The following is a 20,004-nucleotide window of genomic DNA, read 5'->3' as shown; positions in this document are numbered from 1 at the left end:
CTTCATCGGGCGAGATGTATTGTGTCTGCCGAGGGAATAATGTAATGGTTCTGAACAGAAAAACGCCATTATTTTATTGGATTCTTATTTTTCGTCGTCGTGAAAGATATTAAAATATTACTTGATGGAAACAGTGTGAGTGCTTATTGTTCAGGTGTTGTTGTTAGTTTGATCATGGAACTACGTCACAAAAACATCACAGGGGGAATCTAGGTATGTTAATTTAATTATTTATTAAGTTCAGTTTTGGCTGTAAAATAGAGTTTATTACAAAACACTAACGTTATCGTTTCATTAGTATAATAAAGCTTGAAAATTTCTCTAGATAAAGGTAAAAGTAGTGGTAGTTAGTTACCAATAAACTTTTAATAACTGTACTACCAGACATGTATAAAATTATGCAAATTTAAAAACCCCAAACCGAACTCAAAATGTTCATGGACTATTAGTTAGTAAGTATCTGGGGGACAGTTTAGAAGTTTTCGACGTCAACCTCAGCAGTCGTAGACAAAGCTTTTAGTTCCTTAAGTCTTTGCAGAGAGCATTAAAGTCAAACCACCGAGACTCGAAGCTGAAATGCTAATAATAACTTATAATGACTGCTCTTCGAGTTTTGTTATTCTTTCCCTTGCAGTTAGTATGTTTTAATTTTTTATGCACAAGTCTGAAAAGTTAGGAATATGTTAATTTGTAGCGATCCGGTGATCCGGAAAGTTTTAAATTAGTGTTTTAGTTTTTTTTAAGTTTGAATCTATGCTCAGGTAAATATTTTTACTAACAAGTTTTAAAACTGTATTTTTAAATACAAAGGTTAGTTAATGATTTTATATAAAACAGATTTTTGCACATTTCAATATCAATGTGAATATTGGGCTTTGGCTCACTTGTGAGTTGGCGCCCAACGTGGGGTCAATATGACAGTTATGATGCATCATTTTCCAGTTGCTTATCGAAAGCTTGAGCTTGAGACAGATTACATATCATTCGTGACTGAGACGAATATTTCAAAGTAGCCAGCCAGTACTTAGGGCCAGTTACATTAACAAAATCAAATTACATAAAGACGTTTGTTCAGTCACGCTATTTGCCAAGTACACTCACGTTAATTCTCTTTACCTTCAAGTCAAATTACTCGCATCACTTACCCACTGGCACAATAAGTTTCCACTACAACCTGTTACGCACTCAACATCTGAGATCAAAGGCTTGTAAAAAGAAACATTTGTTAAGATCAGCCACACGGAAGTGAAGCCTTTGAGAAGATAATAACGCTTCAGAAGCAGACGGGACCGTGGGCAGAATTTGTTGGTGATTATTATTGTAGCGTGCGATAAAGTTGCGAGCGATTGCTCATATTATACAAGTACAGGTAAAGTTGTACATAACTTAGTGATAGATTAACTAATTCAGTAGAAAGTAAATCTATTTTTAAGAGCTCTGTTTCGATAAAGCTTTTTTGCCAAGCTCAGCTCTGCGATTTTCTTTTTTTTCTGTCGTATGGTTAGTGGTCAACCTAGGTTAGGTTTCCTGGGCTTTTTCCGCACTTAGCCTCTTAAATGGGCCTTTGTGCGTGTATCTACCCTCCGTGGTGTGGTCAACCTAGTGTCAAAGTTGTTCATGCCGCCCGAGAGGCCTTTTGACGTGCTCTCCGAAGCACGGAGACGCCCAGTTTAAATACCGCTATGTGGCCACCCATCTATGGAATGACCGCGCCAATATTTGCTTAACCCACAGATCGTTTACCAACCGGTGAGCGCAACTGGCTATGGGCGCCTCATTGTTGATATTAAGGATTTAATTCGTGCTACTAATGATCTAATCACTTGAACATTTAGTTTTTAAATAATACTGCATTCAATAGCGTAGATCGAATGGAAAGTAGGTCGCCATTTATGCAAAATACGTACAGCACGTAAGTAAATAATAGCTTGCAAAATCATGGTTTCTGTATGCTGAATAGCTATTATGTAAATGAGTAATTACTGTACAAATTGCAGGTGATAATAAATCAGTGCATTTAGACTAATTACTATATAATACTGGTGCAATCAGTCACAATGAAACTGGGTGAAATACTATGCGAGATAATTTTGGTAACTCTGTCATAGCCCATTATTGGATTTTCTGTTAGAAAATAGCGAATCGCAGTTTTGAATAAGTAAGACGGATAGACGATGAAAGTTGATGTTTGAATGCCTCCTCAAGAACCATAGCCAAATTAAAAATAAGCCGTGAAATTGGCACATAACACCTTATTTGCCGTGACGAACATATAATATTTTTGTAGTGCTTATTTTTTTTAGATATAGAAATAAATAAATTAACCCTTGCCCAGCAGTCGGATGTTAATGGGTTAGCTATTATTGTCCCTTTGCTGGGCAAGGGTCTCCTTCCGTAATGAGGGAGGGGTTAGGCCATGAGCCCACAACGCTAGCCAAGTGAGGGTTAAAATTTCGTGCACGTCAATTTTATCATAGCTTTCAGAATAGCTCCCATCTGCGTAGAGTCCAAGCCGGGAGACACACCGGCCTTTGTTCTAAACGTCTAACGGATTAACCACTGCGCCTTATCTCGAGCCGGGACTTATCGTGCGTCTGACCGGGATCATTTCTGTTTCAACTGCACTACTTACCACAAAAAAGGCGGTAAGATATGGTTTAATTTGGTTTTAAACGAAAAAAATTAAAGAAATTTCTGTTATATTTTTAGTTTTTCTGATAATTTTACTCAAGCAGTGATTAATGTTTCTTTCTATTACTACGCATAATGGTATGTAGTATTTCTACAATTATTCCAAGTTAAATAAAGGAAAATTTTCGATTACTGAATCGGTTACCTACTTTGAGTGTTAAGTACGTGGCGGCACTCTATTCAATTTATGTGTAAAAGAGCGTTGATTATAAAATTATAAACATACATTGATTTGCCCAATATTCGTCCTATATTTTACTCGTGAATAAAGCAAAAAAACTTTGAAGCGATTGCCGCATTTTTTGGTATTTGCTTACCCCTATAGAAAAAAGATGTTATGTATGTTTTTATGTATATTACTCATACCATAACGACACAATAGCTATCAATAACACACAATTGGCTATCACTTAAACAATACTAACAACGTAAACGCAATTACATTCGCCTGTTGGCTAATTACATCTTAGTTGTACACCACTTGAGCTCATAGATTGTAGGCACAATGCTCTCTTGTTAGTAAACAATGGCTTACGAGCCTGATTTAATTATTTGAACTAGAATGCTTGGAATGTAGATGTGCAACTTCAGTTGCCACGTATTATGTTAGTAGGTACGATGACATTTCCAATTTATCAATGACAACATCGAACTATTTGTTATTTTGAGTTTATTGTCATTAGAATTCTATTGAAATGCCTTTACTATCATCACTATGCACAGATCCTTTCTACCCATTGCTGAGTATAGCCCTTTTTTGTCTCTTAACTCTCTACTTTGCTTGTTTCGATTATTTCCTGATATCGTCCACCCAGCGCGCTACAGGACACCTCTCGTTTGACCGTTTATTGGACTTCAAACTTGTTTCTAAAAACATTGTTCCTCGATTGTATGTCACCTCTAGGTAGGTGGGAACGCAACTAAGGTATTTACAATAATTATTACAAATAAACTTCAACGAAAAATTACTTCAGTAATTATGTACATACATTTCTTTTGACTGCGTTTTAAAATAGCACAGTGCACACTCAATCATTTTCTGAGAATAAAAATAATAAGAAAAAAAATCTAAAATAAATCAATATTATTTCTTATAGCTGTACACAGCTTTTACACATAAAGTTTAAGTTTCAAACTTGAAATATCCAGTTTCACTTTTCAGTAAACAAAGTTGTAAGTATAAAAGGAGTTCTAAATGAGACGTGTGAACGTGTGTAAATAAACAGAAACAAAACTTTGTTATTTGTTCTACGGCTAATGAAGAGGAATATTTGCGTGACTTATTTATTACTGGATGTTTTACTTCATACTTGTGAAAAGTTTACGCTTTATGAAAGCATAAAAATAAAAATAAATGCTTGAGATTATTGTATTGCCATCATAGTATCGATTTTATCGATCGATTATATCGATGCAATACGCAAAATGATCTCAGTAGTTGTAAGATAGAAGTTATAATAATGTTTTAATTTTGTGTATTAAAATTTAATAAACGTTTTTTCATTTTCATTTTCATTTCCTGCGTTTTTAAGTACTCGATTATTTGTCGTCAATTAAAATGACTTAAAATGAGTGTTTATGGGGAATACGCTAGAGACGCTGATATTTCTTATCAATTTCTAATTTGTGTTTGCACTTTAGTTTTATAGATTCAATTACTGTACTAAAATATTAGTACTGAAGCTTGAACAATTACTGCAGTAAACACGTAAAACTTTAAAACTCTTCACTGCATGTGTACATGTAAATAATCATTATAAAATACACACAAAATAACAATAAACATAAAACGCCCGAAACTTGAAACACCCTAGTACTTGATTAGTCAGACAGACATAACCGGATAAAACTGGAAACTTCTTACGATATAAAGTTTTAACGGCCCACTGTGCTAAACCGCAGCTCCCTCAGGCAAAGCTGGCTTCACAATATGCTCAATTACATACATACTGCACAGTGGGTACTAACGTATACACATGTGGCCAATAAATCATACGAGCGTGGTTTGTCTACCAGTTTCAATTTAACTTTTGGCCCGACAGGGTATGTAACGTGACGTCATAAAATTGGAAGTTCGCTAGTAAATTTGCTGGATGTCAATGTAGGGTTGGGCTTGTTTTGTATGCAATACATAACAGTTGTATCAGGCATTTTTTAGTAACGAAATATTGTCACTTTCATTACACAGTTAAAACAGGGTTAACATGTATAGCGTTTGCATTGAACATATTGAAATATGACGTATCTAAATTTTAATCAAAAGTATTATTTCTGTCCTACATACCTAACTACAATAAATTTATATAAAAAAAAGCTTGCGTTTCGATGTCTTTGCATTTACTTAAAATTTAGTGATATTTTGGTATTTAATCACAATTTGAACAGATCCACATCAAAATGTCTAATACTGTTAACTAGACCTAAATTAAATGGTTAACAGAAATATTGTTGCGGCTTAAATTTTAATTAATTTTCAGTATTTTCATTGTAGTATCAAAGTAGTTGAATACAAAACACAACAAGCTATCTGTAGCTGTACATTGCAGCCACGTAGTTCGGTTGCCAGGCTCATTGGCTTCAGCTAATTACGACAACCGACCGTCTCGCCGCGGCTTCGATACTGCACCGCGTAGATCTATGGTAAGCAGCCATTCAACCACTGGGATAACTGAATAAACAGTATTACTTTGCTTTACAATATGTAGGTAGGTACTTTGAATATATAGAAGTTTGGAATTATTTGTTAAATTTAGAGTACTAAAGATTCTGGAAGTTTAAGATTTAATGGAAGCTTAATTCTTTTCGAAAATGAAGAAATTGTTTGTTATTTTGTTTACTTTTAATCAGCTTGATTATTCCAGAGATGCAAAGACGACATGTGAATCAATACTTTAAAATGAGAGATGGAAAAATGAGCGCTTTTGCAATCTAAAATTTCAACAAAAAAAAGAGCAAGTTCATCATAACCCCACAATCCACGCGAATCAAAGGCCAGACTATACAAATGCAGATTTACGTCGTTGTGTGCAGGTAAACAATGGGTAAAAGCCAAAGCCGCACCAGAATTAAGCCCATTACGGGCGGGACCGCAACAATCGGCCAGTGTTTCCGGTGTAATGCACCGACCGACCGCCAACCAATGCACCGACGCCGATTTTCCGACTTTCGGCTACTGATATTTGAATTAGATGAGCAAATGTTTGTTTGGAGCGCGTTGGATTAAAGAGACGTGATGCTAACTATGGCTTAGTTTTGGTGTGTTGATTGATATTGCTTTGGTTGAAAAGCATATTAAGTCTGATATAAAATTGATGTCATGCCAATTACTTTCTGACAAGGTTTGTATTGTTGCTTGTTCAAAGATTTTGGATTCAGTTTGTTTTGTAATAAAAAAGTTTTGGACGGGAATAAATAAATACTAAGATCTAATTTCAGTAAAAATTTCAATGCAAGTTTAGTTAAACTTATCACTGTACGAATACTCGATGATATGCATTAGCAACTTACAATATACACAACGAAAAACATTAAAAAACTCCATCGACCCTATCTTTAATTTGACTGATGCATTCAAACACATCGCACACGTTTTACATCTATCTGCGCATCTACACCGAGCGAACACGTCGCTGTTTCGATTTTCAACAATCTCATCAAATCACGTGGTGAGAGCCACCAAGGGAACTGATTGAATTGAATTCCTTCCACCTCGCCCATATTTCTTTTGCCGGTTTCCCCAAATTGAACTTTTACCTACAGTTAAACGTACTTTAATCTGATTGAAGTTACGACTTAGATAAATCGTTTCAAGTAAAACGTTCGACTTGAAAGTCCCGGAAGTATTGTAGTCAACTTTCTTAATTTTAAAGTTTGTGTATACTCACATATTGGATTAAATTGAGTAAGTTAAAATATAAGCAATTGTATAATATACACAAAATCTATGTATATACAGTACGATAAATAAGGTTTGTTCTTAAGTTTCAAAGAATACACTAAGGTAAAAAAATAATCATCTAACCATTTGTGTAATAGCCATTATATTTAATGAACTCAAAATATGAATATGAACAGATACTTTTAGCACTGCGCCAATCGTTCAATAACAATCACTGTCAAAGCGCATTCATAATTTATGAAATGCAACTGGCAGTAAGTACAAAACTATATCGCAATTACTCCAATAAAAAAGAAAATCACATTGTAAAAGAACGTCCGGCGCTCCGTCAATCATAACAATGAAGTTTTCAAGCTATAAATCGATAGTTTTTCTAACCCGCTCTGGCTCATAAGAAATGCATGGTCTTCCACTTTATTTATTTACATGGGGTTAGCCCGATAAATCCGGGACTTGGTATCGCGTAGGGGACTTTTATTGAACTTTATATTTAGTCCACACCCATCGGATCAATAAGGGCGTAAAGTTTGTTGCATCTTCGGCTATTGTCTTTACGATTTTTAGGGGGTTAACGGCCTGGCTTGATACAATGTGGAGCTTTTTACATTGTTTAGATTTTTTATTTGTTTTGTGCTACGTTGTGAGAAGAATGTGACAAAGTGAGATGCCCTTTTCTGTCACATAAGTAAATTTTATTTCATATCTCTTCCGATTGCAATGAATTTTTACCTTATAGTATAACTAAAGCATCAAAAAACAAACTTCAAACAAATTGTTTTTAACAACTTAAATCTGCTTTTACTCTGTAAAATCGTTTCCATTTTTACACTACACAATTTTAACACACTATATCAAAAACTGTCACACTGAACATACGGCTCTACAAATTACTCCATAGTCTCTATAGTAGAGCGTACACTGGTAGAGCTTAACAATAATTGTTGTTGCCTATTTACAGCGCGTAATTAACGAGGCTACACACAAGAGACGTGGCCAATTTGTCATGGCCAGCCGGGGCGTAGTGGTGTCGTAGCGCTGCTACGCCGTAGCGTGTTGTAGCACTTGATGAGAGGTTTAGTAATAAAACTGGCTTTGTTTTATTGTTTAGAGTGCAGTTTGTAAGTAATATTTTGTTTTACTGCGATGATGTGTTTACTTAGGTGTCTGTTTTGAAATATGAAATGAGTTTTCGCGTTGAGCATAGTGAAGTAGTTTGATTTTTTTATGTTTAAAACTATAAGATTTTCAGATGTTCATGGTCGTACTGTTTAACGAGAATCGCATGCATAAAAATGTATCAGTTTTATAGAAACATTAATCTACTTTTATCGCATGAGGTTTAATTCCATTTAACATAATATGATAATATATACACTGTTGAACAACTAGATATCATCCGTATCCAACAAAAACTAAATATTTATCTACCCTACAAAATAACAAAGCACTCGTAAATACGATTTATGATTTATTGGCGATCTAAAATAAATATTGCGTTGAACATTTTTGTTCCCGTTTTTTTAGCATCGAAGTATTTAAATACTCTGATTTATTTATAGGACAAACAAAAGGTCCGGTCTGTATCGTTTGCAGCTGCAGTATAGTGTATTGTTTGTGTGCTCAGGGAATATTTGAATGTATGTAATATTTACTTTGATTTGCTGATGGAAATATATATAAAATCTTTATATATATAATTCTTCTGTAAGTGTGTATGTCACTGAAGTTCTCTTAAACGACTGGACCGATTTTGATAAAATTTTTGTGTGTGTTTAAGGGGATCTGAGAATGGTTTAGATTATTAAAAAAAGTTTAAAATTTTCAAATAAAAGACGTGTAGACAGGACAACGTCTGTCGGGTCCGCTAGTATTATATAAGAAAGGTAAGGAACTTTGTTTTTTATTTCAAAAATTAGAGGTAATTGACATTTTATTTGAACGTTTTCGCTTATGATAGACAATGGTCGAAATACCGCTTTAAATCAAAAAACCTTCAGTTAGTAAACAAAATAATCTTATTATTTTATCTTTATAAGATGGCAAAAATCGAACTGTGGACAATGTAAGCTGTAGTAAAACAATTTAGTCGTTATGTTTATTTTTAAGCAGTTACCAAGTTTAGAAAGGTACAAAATTATCCTTATTTAATTTGATCATAAGTCCTTCTTCCACGAAACTAAGACATGTTTATCTTTAATAGTCAGTAGTCGAGTGCAGTTATGTAAAACTGCTTGCATCTAATGGAAATGCTGTGTTGGCTGGCGAGAAATAACTTGAACGACGAACGTGCATGCCGGTGAAGTTCTTATGCTGATGCTGAGCTCGCCAACGTTTTATGACTTAACATATAAAATAGAGTAAGGAACCTCGGGAGATCTGGTTCACCTAGTTTCTGTATTGCTGGGAAAAACTGGCTGCTTATAAAGCGGTCATTTAAAAAGAAAAGGATATGATGAATCGACATATTTCAAATGAAGTAGTTTTTAAGTTAGTACTCTTTGGTTGGAGAGTAAGTAAATTACTTAGGTTATTATGAAAACTTAAGTATGCGATGCATTGTAACTTAATGAAAAAAAAATCGTTAACCTATTCTGCGTGGAATGGATAAGTGGGAAAACAGATTATTAGCTATATTTTTGTTTAATCTATTCAGTAGTTCATGCCTTTATGCCTTAAAGAGTAACAACCTTATAACAAACTATCACACTTATAATTTTAGTAAGATAAATTATAAGGTTGACTCATAAACATAGTAAACACATACACTCTATATGTATCCATGTAGTATATCAGAAATTTCCGTGGAATCTTCAAAATCTTCGGCACACAACGCGACTGAATAATTTAAATACCAAACTAATTTAAATCTATAATTACAGCCGACGATCTAATCTGTAATTTGGCTCATCATAATCTAAATTATTTGACGGAGAATTTAACTTAGTTTGATTAATATTATATACTTAGAAGCTGATTATAATTATAAGATTTATAAGTAAAGGCGATCCTTTTGAGATTTCGAAAACTAAGCCTTGGCACAAATCAGTGATAGTAAGAAAGGTTGTTGAAGCAAAAAATGTATTTTAAAACTTTGAAATATCTACAGACATAAAAACACATCTTTTTTATAGGGTTATGCAGAATTGGGTTCAATTTTAAATAAATAAAATATAGTGATATATATTATATTTTTAAGATAGGTACTAAATAAAAACCTATGAAATATAAACTACTAATCTTTTCTAAATATAAGACTTCAATGCTTATTTGTCCTGAGTGTGTTTCTGAGTAGTATCACGTCTTTGTGGCACGGCCGGGAGCTTGATCAAGAGGCACCTCACCTGCCTTAAGCTCAATCGTTAATTTACACGACACCAGGTTAAGCTAGCCTCTTTGCATAGCGTTTAGCCGGATAGGATAATTTGTGCAACAATTCAAAGCAAATTGAAGGGGATTTTCTTCAAATAATGATTCTATTATATTATAAATGGGAGGGTTTGATAGGATGAGACGTATGCGTATGTATGTTTGTTACTCTTTCATGTAAAAATTTCTCAACAGATGATATTTTGATCACAGATATGTACAAAACCTGTATTTTTACTTATGATTCTTCATTATTTGTCGGGTTTAGTCGTGAGTAAAAAGCTTTTGAATCTGCTTTTTAAATTATGTACAGTTGTTAAATAAACAAAAAACATTTCCTTCTGATCCGTAACTCTATTGTATCAAAATAACTAAAATTATCGGATTTATCGAAACATCCCGAGTTTATCAAAGCTTCGGTTGGTTCAATAACAGTAGCTAAAAGATCGGACATCAAAAAGGCGGGTCGACGAGTCTGGCCGATTTGTCAACATCATTGCGGTTATCCCGATGTCGTCCAAATAAATTGGACGAGGTTTAAAGGTGCCTAGATGTACTGTTTAATAAATGACTGCTTGTTTATTTGGTTATTTTGTTTGTCGTTTTGAAAAGGTAATTTATGTGACGTCATTGGGTTTTCGAGTGCAAAAAATAGACTGTTTGAGTAACGTATTGTTCTTTTTTAGTTAAAGCGTAAAGTTAGGGACTATCAGTCAATAACATAATTATGTATTGACCTGTATTTATTAGTAACAACAACAACATAGCAACATTTTTGGAGTAAAATGTTGGAACTAAAAGTGTATAATGTTCAACGTAAAACGTATAAATATTAAACACCGGCGTCATAATATTATCTTGCTAATTCATAAACAAATTAAATGGGGTGTAAAAAATAAGAAAAGCAATATATCTCTACAAAGTATTCTAAGTTTCAGTGTGAAGGAACTTTTTCTTGTAGAAACTTGGTAGAACTTTTTGGACAGTTCCTTGACATGCACGGGAAGCGAACCACCTGGTTTATTACTATGTTTATTTTACTTTGAATCGTGCAAGGAATTTGACCTCAGATGACCTGGTTTTTCCAGATATTATGCTTTACACTTCCTCGGTGCAAAGTTTTAAGTATCTATATCGTTCAGAAAAAAGAATAATAGTGAATATGAAAATTGTTAAAATCAGTCCTTAGTAGAAAAAAATTTAACATAGTAGTTTTTTTGGACAAAAAATGAAATAAAAATCGCTTTTAGATATGCACGAAAAATTTCAACACATTTTATTCTTATAATAAAGAGCCTAACATAATTGATAGAATATCTAGAGCAATAATTAACACTCTCCTTTTTTGAATTCAGTTAAAATGTACTAATATTACACTTGTTTAACTTCTCCGTCAAGTCCCGTCATGTTTATAAAATCCACATATCAAACACAAATAAACAAAAACGAAAAACAAACGGATAAAAAGTCCACGTATCGCATTCGGGGCGCATCGTCAAAGGGTTCCTACCCGAGGGGCGGTACGTGGTCTAAATGTTTCACTACTAGATTTACATGCGTTATAACATACACTATGTTTACCGACCACCATAGTTTTGCTATTTACTTTGTATGTGTTTGTAAGTTAGATGGTAAAGTAGCTGACCCGAGCGGTTTCACTCGGGTAATCTAGATAAAAAAGGTTGTATTTTTCTGGCTTTGTATTTATTAATACAAAATGTTATCAAAATTGTTTTTGCGGTTCAGTCATGTAAGCATTTTAAATACTACTAAGTGTACTGTATAATTTTTTATGTGGCAGTCATTGTATTTATTATTTTAAGGTTTTGAGAATGTTTGTATTACTATTGCTAATTTCTTTTTTTTGCTGCGTTGGCTTGTTAATAGTAACTATTAAACCCACCTACTAAAACATAGAAAAAAAAATACCGAAAAACAGTAACATTTATTTCAGTTAAGGAAATTGAATAATCATATGTATTCAATTCTTTATTCATACATATTTATTCTACAATACAAATAGTATTTATTCAAAAGTATCAATGTATCGTAGTACCATTTTATATGCCACTTAAAAGTGGAGACCTTAGGGGAGCGTCTCCAACGTGAGTTCTATGAAGCAAGAAATTGCATCCAATGGACCCAGGTGTGATGTCTAATAGCCAAAGGTTGTACGATAATGCCACTGCATTTTATTTCGAAATAAAATGTCCACTACTTGAAGAAAGGCTTGTTTAAAGCTGTGTAGTAGTTTTTGTCATAGTGAAAGATGTTTTATGATATTGCTAGTGAGTAAAGTATAGCTTAAACAACCAATGACTGAAAATAAAGAAGGTTTAGTGTCCATACGGATTTGTTTGTCTATTTATTGTAAAACTATGAAACTGTGTAATATATATTTTTCTTTTTGTGGTGCAATTTTAAAGTAGACGTCACGCCATTATTTTAGTCTCGCGAGGTCCTATCAAGTCCTGTGCTCTTGTATTCACAAAAAAAAAATGCTACGTTATGTAGTTATGATCCTGGAAAGCTAAGGCTAGCTAGTACAGTCTTATAAAACTGTCATGAATAAAATTGCAAAAACACTATAAATAAAGTTTATTATATAACATAACAAATTAAGCAGAACAAAGCACTAAAAGAATTAAAACAGCAATATTGTTCTAAAGCATTGTCATGCGAAGATAGCGAGGCATTAGACACTAGGGTGCAATGATCTCCATACAATTGCCCATTCGTAAAGTTCTCGTAGGGGCGAGATATGGCACGCTGTAACGGTCCTTACGGGACGATGATGAACCTCGCCTTGTAGAATAGCCTGTCAAACTACCGGTTAGAGAATCGAAATTTGTAAAAGTTGTGGTACTTTGTAGGTCAATGTCTGTTAAGGCTATTTCATGAACAAATAAGGAATGGAAATTACGTAAAATCTTCGACCATTTATTTTATAACCATCGCCTCGTCATTATTATTTGCCTGATTGATTAGAGTGGTGGATGTGATTCAATTTTTTTACAAAACTAATACTTACATGATCGTGACAGTGGTTATCAATGAGTTGTGCGTTTCTTACACTCGTTGCTCTATTATCAACAGATTGACAGTTGACGTGTAATTTGAAAAAAATGTCACAATATATACGCCAGGCTTGTACTTGATATAAGCACAAAACTCATTTTTAGGTAGAAAACATAAATCTTAATCAAATATCAAATAAAATATTTCCAAATCGCCCTTCTTCACGATTTCATTGAGCTTATAATACGAATTACCAAGAACACTTATATCTCAACCTATATCAGTGTTCAATCAACTGTAAACTTAAGGTGACATATGAGGTAAATATGCCACAACCTACACACAAATCTGTTAGGTCTGAATATTCATTCAATTCTCCTGGTATAAAAGCTGCAGATTTTGCGATAAATCATCACATTACAATCTCACTTCGACTACAACAGTAGCTCATTAATTTGTAGTAGACATTTTTGCAGTACAGTCATAGATATGAAGTGGTTCTCAGTGCTTACTTTGGTTGTGTTGTTCACTTTGTGCAGTTCGTCGGAAGATGTCGCTAGAAAGTTCTGCGGTCGACGGCTTTCCATAGCGCTAGCAACGCTCTGCTGGAACGATAACATGGTGAAACGCGATGCTGGCTGGTGGGGCCCTCTAGCGGCCCCTGATGTACACGCTCTGACCGGTGCAAGAGGCAAACGTGGCCTTGTCGACGAATGCTGTGAAAAAGGCTGCACTGTCGACGAAATGCTCTCATACTGCTAACGATTATTGATTTGTTATTTTATTTTGTACTTGTATTGTAAAATGGATTGACTGAATATGTTTTAGTGTTTTAAATAAACTATATTTAAACAACTGCACTCATATTATTTGGATTTATGACAATTTAGTTCCTAAACTGCGGCCAACTATTACGGGCCTATACATAGGAGAAATAATTTATCAGGACAAAAAATATTTTGGCCGTATAAAAGAAATATATATATTGCCAACTTGATAGCTAAAAATGTTTCCGCTGTCATGTTCATATTCACCTAACTTTTATATTTACTACAGTATTTATTCAGGTTGCCAAATACCAAACTCCATTCAAAAATATATTCATAATTTACATGCAAATTTATGGTTGTATTAAATTGATTGATTAAAAAAGACAGGTTATTTAAAGGCACGTAACAACACAATCACGACTTTATAAACGTAAATCAGTAAAAAGTTTATTCAGTTACAGTATTAAAATCAACAAATATTTTATGAAAATCAAAGCGCTTCCAGCAAGTGTCGTAGAAACTATTTTAACAGTACACTTAAAACATTTTAAACTTTAAACGTCAAGCTCAAATACTCGAAAGTACCGATTGTACAGAATCGCGCTACAGTTGGCCGATTCTTTACTACCATCGATTGTTGGCAACCAGCTGGCTGCTGCTGGCTGTGGCTGAATTTTTTTATGAAAATCTGATCAGCGCCTCTAGTAATCTTACCGCCGTACCCTTTAACATTTTCGCTGCCACCAACCAAATTAGTGGGCGTTTTGAACTAACTAAGTGGGTTGCTGGCATGGTAATAACATGTCAAACTCTTGATACGTACTGGCTCAAATTGTACAGAATTGCGCTACAGTTTAAAGATACAATTTTTAAAAGACGCAAAGAACCAACAAACCTCCCCAGTAAATCATTACTTTTTTTTGTTCGACTTGCGGGGGCACTTCCGTGCCCCCAGATAATGTCAGAGCAAGCCGTGATGATAACCAAGACGCGAAACCATAATTTCTTCATCTAATAACTACCTAACCAGCTGTGTCTTCGTAGAACAATTCCTGGTATACAATTGGACGTAGTTAAGCAGAAAGGACTCAATTCACACTTTGACCACAATGGAGTTAAGTATGCAATCATTCTCTTGAGGGTCAAATCTATGATGTAGTGAAATCCCTATTTTTAAAATGTACATGGAAAATACTATTCCTACTACCTTGACCCTCAGGAGAATTATAACATACTTTTAACTCCATTGTGGTGAAAGTGTGGATGGAGTGATTTTGGATTAACTACGACCAATTATTCTTTTCTCTGTTAATAAAGACTGTTTTGTAGAACAGAGTGCAGTGCAAAGTTCAGACTATATTGGTTGCAGTAAAGAAAACAAAATGCTATACTTATAAAGGCATTCCGTTCAATATTTTTCTCAAAGTCCTTTCTAAACGTGCGCCCACGTCAACAAAGTGATCTACATTCCAATTTCAGCTCGAAGCGTCGGCCGTTTGGGCTCTCCGTTGATTGATCAGTCAGCAAGTCAGTCCTTTGATAGACAGACTAGATAAATTTGATGTTTCGATCCGCATACATATTCCATTTTAGTCGTACGGAAATAGAAACTTGTCTGAGGACCTACAATAATTCGACGAACAGCGAATTTCGATTTAAATATGATTCTAGCCAGAAATCTATTTCTTCTGAAATTTAATTCTAATGTATGATATCCATACTTACTTATATATACTTATCCATACTAATATTATAAATGCGAAAGTAACTCTGTCTGTCTGTCTGTCTGTCTGTCTGTCTGCTACTCAATCACGCCTAAACTACTGAACCAATTTGCATGAAATTTGGTATGGAGATAGTTTGATACCCGAGAAAGGACATAGGCTACTTTTTACCCCGGGAAAATGACGCATTTCCCGGGAAAATTCAGGTTTCGCCACCGAAGTCGCGAATAATCAATATTATAATGACATTGAATTAACAAAATTCCGTTGTCATGGCAACAGTTTTAATGGCAGATATGCTTTAGCGCGAGTTATATGAGATATAAATAATTTTGAGAATATTTTTCGTGAAAAAAAGCATATTTTGTTGTTAAGGAATAATTAAGCTTTGTATTAGTAAAATCATTCACGCGAGCGGAGCCGCACGGGTCAGCTAGTAACAATATAAACTATGCTCAAAGAAATAAAAATGAAATTGAGCTGCCAAACATGGAAGAAGGCACTTTTGCGTGCTACTATTGGATAAAGCCTTTTGCCTTCTTCAGCCTAAAAGGTGGTAAAGTTATAGAGAAAGACATTAGTTTACAAGTACTGTCACTTAATTTATCTTTAAAATATCACAGTGACGGACTATCTAGCTCAAAACCTGCGTGAGGTCTAAAAATATAGCTTGAGCTTTTTCATCACGAAATTCTTAATGAGTGTGAAATATGGGGTCATCACCGTTTCACATAGCATCGAATCCTGTGGAGTCCTTTGATGGTACACAGAGGTATTCTATCTATCTTAATACTATGACTACTAGTAATGTAGAACTATCGATTCATCAGACTAAGATAGGGATTTAAAATGTAGCTGTGGATGGTGCTGTCACTTTGCGCTTTGGAAGAACTACCGTACTATTCAATAGTTATTAGTTTCAAATATAATATTTGCCATTATTATAGTATAATGCATATTTTTTTTATTCCGTGATGTTAGCCTACTTCAAGGAAGAATTACAGAAAGTCATTTGTTTTGTTATAAACAAAACTTATTTAAGCAATTTTAGAAGTCTGTTTAGATAATTATTTATTATAGGTCACATTTTTAATAGTGGCTCTAGTGAGCAACTATGAAAAATGTGACCTAAAACCCAGAACTAAAGGTTTCTGTGCTGTGAGATCTTATTCGATATCATTTTAATATGATTACTATTATGCCCCTGCAGGTTTCAAATAACAAAAAATATTGTATCGTATTATCATGTATATTTTTTCCAAAATTTGCCGACGGCTTTCAATTTTAAACAAGAAGTAAGTAGTACCAAAAATAACAACAATTCATAAACAAAATGCATCCTTTAATCATAATTTTATAATACATTTAATCAGTCCAAGTCAGAGAATACAATACTTATTCATCGGAATACTGATAACAGTAATATTTACGATGATGATGAAACAACGTGATGGTATTTCTAGTAGCTGCAGTACGAAAGCATTTCGTTAACAGTGCAGCCTTTTTCACAGCATTCGTCCACGAGGCCACGCTTGCCTCTTGCACCGGACAGAGCGTGGACATCAGAGACCTCGAGGGGGCGCCACCAACCGGCGTCGCGCTTCACCAGGTTTTCATTCAAGCAGATTGCCGCAAGCGCCATCGAGAGCCGTCGACCACAGAACTTATTAGCGGCCTCTTGCGCCAAACTGCAGCAAGCGAACAACGCAACCAGTGACAAGATTGAGAACCACTTCATGTTGATAACTGCACTTGTTTTTCCTGAAGAACTATTGTGAGAGTGTGTGTTGTCTTCAAAGTTCAGGTGTGATGTGATTTTCCTCTCCGATTATTGAGCTTTTATACTAGGAAGCGATTAATTAATATTCAATTGTGTAGGTTGTGAAATATACCTAAATTGACACCTAGTTTACATGTGAATGAGCAACTCTAAATATAGGTTACGAAGACGTAGGGATGTTCATTCAGGTAAAAACATGAATGAGGTGTTACGTAGTTTGAACGTCTAGACGGTGTAGGTTAGAAGGACGTTTGTAGAGAAAACAACTTAAATAAAATGAACCGTTTTCGTTTTGGGGATTATTCTAAATATGGTAGCCTCAAAGTGAAATAAATAAATGCTTTTGATTTTTTTTAGTCTGAATATTCGTCATTGTTAGTTTACATTACATTGATAAGGTGAAGATGAAGTTCTGTGCGACCTGATTAAGATAACAAGAAAAGTAATAATCGTGCTTGAATATAGCACAATTCTAGAAATATCATTCTACTACAAATATAAATACATTGTCTCTTCATCATCATCATCATCATCATCTCAGCCGGGAATCGTCCACTGCTGGACAAAGGCCTCCCCCATCGAGCGCCAATAGGACCGGTCCTGGGCATTAACAGTTTATAAACAAAATGCATCCTTTAATCATAATTTTATAATACATTTATGTACATTGTCTCTTAATAAAACTTTATTTGTCCTTCGTTAAAATAGACAGAATAACGAGTATATTTCAGAACACACGCACCTCAACACAAAGCATAATCATATAACATACAAATAACATGTCATCTATTTCACTAACAATATACAGCAATAAAATATACTTGTATTACGAACATGCCTCTTACAAAGATTAATCTACTCGGCAATATGAATAATGTATAAACTATTGTTTCGTGTTGAAACAAAAACACATTTGAGGGTAGTTTCAGGTACACAATGTACGAGTTTCGAGCCAAAGGATTTGTGGCCTCGTCGACTTCCCGTCGAGTATTTATAAGCTAATAATTTCCTTGTTTCCACTAGTTTCAGTGGGTAAGTTTAAGTTGTAGTGTGCCACTCTACTTAGGTTAGAATATGAGAACGAATTTACAGATTGAATGTGTAGTTTCGTTCACATTTGTTTGAATAAAAAGTTCGTTTTTATAGAATTAAGTATGACTTATTACAACTTAGTTTCAGAAATAGTGTTAGCCCAGAAATAACTAAAAAACTAAAGGTTTCATTATGCGCACAACACAATAGCAGCTGATTGGGTACTATAAAATTTTGTGGATTTATTTTGCTAGATTTATCTCAATGAAAACTTTGAAAGTAGGCGTTAAATCCAAGTACAAGTGTAAGATAAATGTTTAATTAATTATGAGGTAATATAATTTGTATTTATTCGATTACGTTAATTTGTGCCTAATTGGATTAAATAAACTGTAAAGGCGGATAGATTGAGTTACATTATAATACAAATCTAATTACACAAGCCTCAAAACCTTTCAAAAGCTAAACTTTGGCTAACCTTACCCTTTTTAAAGGGCAGCTAGGAGATTTTCCGATAATATTCCATCGACAGAGTTATCATAAGTTGGTCGTCCTTTATAAGCCACTCACATTAGTGGATTACAAGTGAAAGCTTTTCGTTCGTAGCGCGACCTGTAATCGGCTTTCTGACCCTTTCCGTATATAAATAGATGGTGATATCTGTCGCGGTAGAACTAAGGAAATAGTTTATTTATTGAATTACTCACACCGTTTTTGTTGGTGTTTGTATAAAGGAAAATATACATGGATATTTTTGTTCGCTAGACTAGAAGCAGTGACCTCGTTATTTTTGATAGTTCAAGATATTTTGCAGAAAGAATGATGTTTTCTTTTAAAATAATGAATATTTTTTGTTTAATAAATTAGCAAATGTTAGCTGTTTGTTAAACTTTTGATACAAAACTGAAATAAGGAAATAATTCATCAAAACTTTAGCTGATCTTAAAAGCGTGTATTTATTTGTCATCATTCACAGATACATTTTTACTTTTCTAGTTTATCTGTTTAATCTTTAAAGACTGGTACACTTGACTAGAAACTTTATAAAAATACAAGTTACATGTTTTTACAACGGCATTATTCGCTCGAAAGGATTTCTATGCACTATGCACTTCGATGAATAACGGCTTAAGTGCCTGACGCGAATTTTAAAACGTTTTACGACGATATGAATTTCACATGAAGATATTTTATGCACGTTGTTATTTTTTGTAGGTTTTACAGTGTTTAAGAGGGAAAATATAACATAATATTTCTCGAATATTCACGTACTTTTTTATGATCAACGTCTTTTTTCACCTAATGGCTTAAGTACGCCGCGATTTAATATCTGTCGTAAGGCTGAAATTTATTTATTTAAAATGTGTAGACGCGAAGTAAAATAAATTGAAATGGTAAGTAAAAGGTACTTTATTTAGACCTAATAAATAATACTATACTATAAAATAATAGGCACTTCAGACTTAACAAAGATTTTCAGTTAATATTGGAAAACACTTAACAGTAACCTCCGAACAATTCAGTACAAAAACGACAGAACAACTCGAACCCACGCAGTACATTTCAAATGTCAAAGATCGAAGTAAGGCCACTAATAATATTTCTAAAACAAAAGTTACCACAAATTTATTGTTCCATATCATACGGCATTTTTTCCACAACTACACTAACGTTCGGCTCACGTGAGAATCAAAGCGATGCTCAAAGGTAGTTGGCGGAAAATAG

Source organism: Anticarsia gemmatalis, chromosome 7, assembly GCF_050436995.1.
Source record: "Anticarsia gemmatalis isolate Benzon Research Colony breed Stoneville strain chromosome 7, ilAntGemm2 primary, whole genome shotgun sequence".
In the NCBI taxonomy this organism is placed as follows: Eukaryota; Metazoa; Arthropoda; class Insecta; order Lepidoptera; family Erebidae; genus Anticarsia; species Anticarsia gemmatalis.
Note: the sequence above shows the minus strand (reverse complement) of the source record.